Source organism: Prunus dulcis, unplaced genomic scaffold, assembly GCF_902201215.1.
Source record: "Prunus dulcis unplaced genomic scaffold, ALMONDv2, whole genome shotgun sequence".
In the NCBI taxonomy this organism is placed as follows: domain Eukaryota; kingdom Viridiplantae; phylum Streptophyta; class Magnoliopsida; order Rosales; family Rosaceae; genus Prunus; species Prunus dulcis.
Window position 1 is genome coordinate 12024 of NW_023010418.1, and position 4394 is coordinate 16417.

The 4394-nt window shown below is 34.9% G+C and overlaps 1 long non-coding RNA gene across 1 annotated transcript; it reads right to left on the reverse strand.

Annotated features, from left to right (window-relative positions):
• Nucleotides 1-3974: 3974 nt before the first annotated feature.
• On the reverse strand, nt 3975-4179 carry LOC117613598. Its single transcript, XR_004583747.1, has 2 exons — nt 4115-4179; nt 3975-4023 (listed from the first exon to the last, which is right to left on the reverse strand). It is a non-coding gene; the product is annotated as an uncharacterized LOC117613598 (long non-coding RNA).
• Nucleotides 4180-4394: the final 215 nt, after the last annotated feature.

Consider the following 4394-nt stretch of genomic DNA (forward strand, 5'->3'; position numbering starts at 1 on the left):
GTAATAATTAGTCTGAGCTCAAGCTTTTTTGGACGGGTGTTTTTTGAATTAATTTGAGCTGCTTCTTCATGCATCTCGTACTAATTATCTATAGATTGGGGGTATAATTTACTTCTTTTTCACTTCAGGATCCAGGATCTTTGCAAGGTGAAGCATCTGTCACGGATGCACTCAAAAAGAGATCCCATGAAGTGCCAGCATCAGATAATTTTGGTGAGTTCATAATCATGGCTATCTCTGAAGTACCCTCATTGGAGAAAAGGAAGAACAATTGTCTTGGAAATGCTATTACTTTCTTATTCCCGACTATCTACCAGTAAAATTTGTTGTATTCTTGAGCGTTTCTCTTTCTTTATACTCGTGTGTTTCTGGGCATTTTCTATTTTGTTTCTTGTTTCTCCCTATTCAAATGTTCAGCTTATTCTGTATTGTTAATTGTTTGGGTTTGCGTATAATATGATATAACTACAACTTAAAGACGTTGGAGGTTGATTATATTGTGTGCCTTGTGCGTCAGATGCATTTTGATTTTGCTGCCTTGGTTTCTACTTGTTTTAATGCTTTGCAGGAAGTAATTGGTTCATCTTCCTTTTTCAGATGATCCATTGAGAAAGCATGTCAAGATAGATCATTCCACTCAATCATTACCCTTAGATTCTGTAAGTTGAATTCGTGGTGGTAATGCCAATGATGTCTGATGATTGGAAAAAAGCTTTTATTTTTTTTATTTATTTTAAAAGATACTATAAATATAAAGGGAAATAGCTCTAAATGCCACCATTTTTATAATTTTAACTGAAAATACCACCTCTCCCCAAAAATTTTGCAACTATCACCTATAAATATATATTTATTGTCCACTTATTGCACACATATCACTTTTGCTAAAATTTTGTTCTCTCTTTGTCGCTCAGCTCTCTCTGTCTCTATTGCTCAGCTCTCACTCTTTGTTCGATCAGCTCTCACACTTTCTTCTCTCTTTTACTGTCGCGGGAAGCTCTAGGGGCTCTCTTGCACAGCTATCTCTCTCTTTGTGAAGCAGTGGTCTTCCTCTTCCATCGTTCACCTGCAAAAGGTACTGTTCATCGTCAATTTGAATTGGTTTATGGGTTTCTCTGAATTTGGGGTTATATTGCATGCAGGCAAGCAACCCTGACAAGGTACGAAGTGAATATAAATCATTCTCAGGGTAAAGTGCTGCCTAGTGTAAGAGTTTCAGATCCAGGTCTTCTACTTAAACCTGACGAACCAAATTTAGTATGAACTACATCTTTGAATCCCTGATTGCATCTTTGAGGTCAAAGCAGAAAAAATGCTAAACTACATACAGTTTAAAAAATAATAATAATAAAAAGTCGAGGTTTTATGAATTAGTTGACTATTCTTTTTATTTATTTATTTAATTTTATACTTTTATACTTTTTGTGAAGTCTTTTTCTCTTTTTTTTTTTTTCAAAGTTCCCCTAACTTGGCATAGATGCATGTATGCACGTGTGTACTCAGAACACAAACTCCTTCATAACTCAAAAGAAGGGTCGCAAATGTTAGTTTTTAACTTGGAAAAATAAAATAAAATTGAAAGTTACTTTTGGGAAATGTTGAACTTTTAGAATGAATATGGCTTCAGTGCAGAAGGCTTGATAGTAAATAGAAAATCTATATGTTGGGGGTTTTTTGGTTGGGGGTTTTCTGGCTAGCTAAAAATTTGTGAGAAATGATGAATCCATTTGATTGCAGCCTATTTAATGTTTAATACCTTCATTAAAAAAAGGTTGTTGACAGTGCTTTGACTATCTTGCAGATTATAATGGCAAAACCAGCAGGTGGCCCTAGTGAGAGAGATCAGCATGCAGGGATGGATGAGGACTAATTTTGTGTGTATGACAATTGACTATCTTTGCTTGTATTGCTCTACGTTAGGGATCTTTTGTTCCATTTTAGTAACAATTTTGTTTAGGAGAAAAAGAAAAATATTGCAGTTCATGCTTTGTAAATGCCACTCTTCTGTTATGATGGACACGTCGTATGCCCTTGTTGGGTAGGTTTTGGATTGAAACCATGGTTGAGTGCTTGAGCCATGTTTAGTGTGAAGCTTGAATGGATTTTCTTTTCTGTTGTATTTGGCCCTTGTCTTTTCAAGCATGCCAAAAATCATCCTAGTTTTGTAATATGTGGTTTGTGTCCAATTAATTGACTGTGGACCTTGCATTTTTGTACCCAATATTTGATAGCTGCCTTCTTTTGAACGAAGATTCATTGAGGGAGAGAATTACTTTCCTTTTGAATATGAATCGATGTGCAACTCCAACTATCATTTCAAAGGTCAACATCAATTCATGCTAATATAAGGATGGATAACAATTGTCGTGTCCATGAGATTCGAATTCAGGATTACTTTTCAACGAAGTGCAGACTCTTATTAGACCAAATGGCCATTGACATACGATATAATAGCAATATTAGGCCAATACATGTACACTATAGAGGCAATATTAAAGCAATATAACCACAATACGATAGCAATAGTATTACAATATCACCTATAAAAATATAATTATTGTCCACTTATTGCTGATTTTTCACATGTTCAGAAATTTTGTTCTCTCTTAGCTCACTCGGCTCTCTCTCTCTCTCTGGCACATCTCTCTCTCTCTCTTTGGTATCTGTCTATCGCAGCTCTCTCTCTCTCTCTCTCTCTCTCTCTCTCTCTCTAGTGCAACTCTCTCTTTGCTCTCTTTCTGTAGCGCAGCTCTCTCTCTGTCTCTCTCTAGCTTCGTTCTGCCTCTTTCTCCCCTTATTCGCTCTCTGTCTCTTTATTCAAACCTTCCTTTTTTTGTAAATTATTTTTTAGTTGTTATTATTTTTTAAAATAATTTCTTACAATGTCTTACGATGCAATTATGATGCACCTGACTGCCTGTTTTTGAAAGGAACGTTGTTTCTTTCTCCTCCTCGTCTTCTTTTTGAATGCAATATGGCCCAAACCGTAAACCCATTGATGAGCCGTAGTCAATATACATACACTAGAGAGGCAATATTAGGGCAATATAATGGCAATACGCTAGCAATAGCATTACAATATACATGCAATATGATGGCAATATGCATACAATATGTATACAATACACAGGCAATATTAGTACAATACACAGGCAATAGGACAGCAATATTAAGTCAATCTACATACAATACACACACATCCATTACATACTACAATTTAGACATGGAAAATAAATCGCCACCGAACCCTAACAATACTATCCCAAGAAGCAAAAATTATTTCTTTCATAAAACTTGACAATTCAATTGTTATTACATAGTCAACCAATCTTTGCTCTATTACATACATACTTCCTACCAATAATTATAAATAAGGGAGAGCTCACAAATTCTACTAATTTCATCTTAACTTCATCAATTTGTTCTTCGTTGTATGAGTTAGCTCTCCCTTCTTGCACATTTTCCAACTTGTTCTGTTCTCCTCCCGGGTAGCAATATCAGCAACAACAAGTTATCTACAGATCTGAAATCATAACTGCACATGATTCTCAATTAGCAAAGAGGAAAACCATTTTCTTTTATATGTGACAGTTTTAAAATTTTTGGAGAGGGATGGTATTTTGACAAAAAATTATAAAATGGGTGGTATTTTGAGCTATTTCCCTATAAACTATTATAATAATGTTCCTGGGGTCAAATAGTTTACTGTTTTAAGATATTATGAAATTGACTACTAAGAAAGCAGGTGACATAAAAACAGAAAAATGATCAAGAAATCCTTTGTGGGATAATCCATTATCCAACATGGAAGCTTTCGGCCAAGCAGCTTTGAGAAAAAAAGGAAAACAAGTGCTTCATCAATTTATGTGCTGTAACTTCAATGTCATTTCAAATTTTATGATGACTGAAAGAGTTGTCTTTATCAAACGAAATCAGAGAACCACAATTTTAAAGATTCTAACATAAATGAATTACCTGAAGTTTAGTAATCAACCCTTTCTTCTCTTCTTCAAACTCTCTGATCTAGTATTCAGAGAAAAAAATATAAGAATACCTAGCAGTGAAAGGATTAAAGAATGACAAAATCAGACAATGAATAAACCTGCTAGCATACCTGAGCCCTTAATTTCCTAATCTGTCCTTCTTGAGCAGCCTGCTTTTTTGAAAGCTCTTCACCTGGTACATAAAAATGCAAAAATGAAGGGATTTCCATAATTATTGATATGATTGCATAAAGAAACCCTCCTTGCATCCACAATAGAACATTGGCTACGTTGAAATTCACTATGAGGCACAAAATATGTAGAACATATTGAGCTTCTCAAGAGAAACAGAGACAGACAGGGACAGAAAGAGCCCTTCAGCCATAACTTGATTAATTATTTCATCCTTTT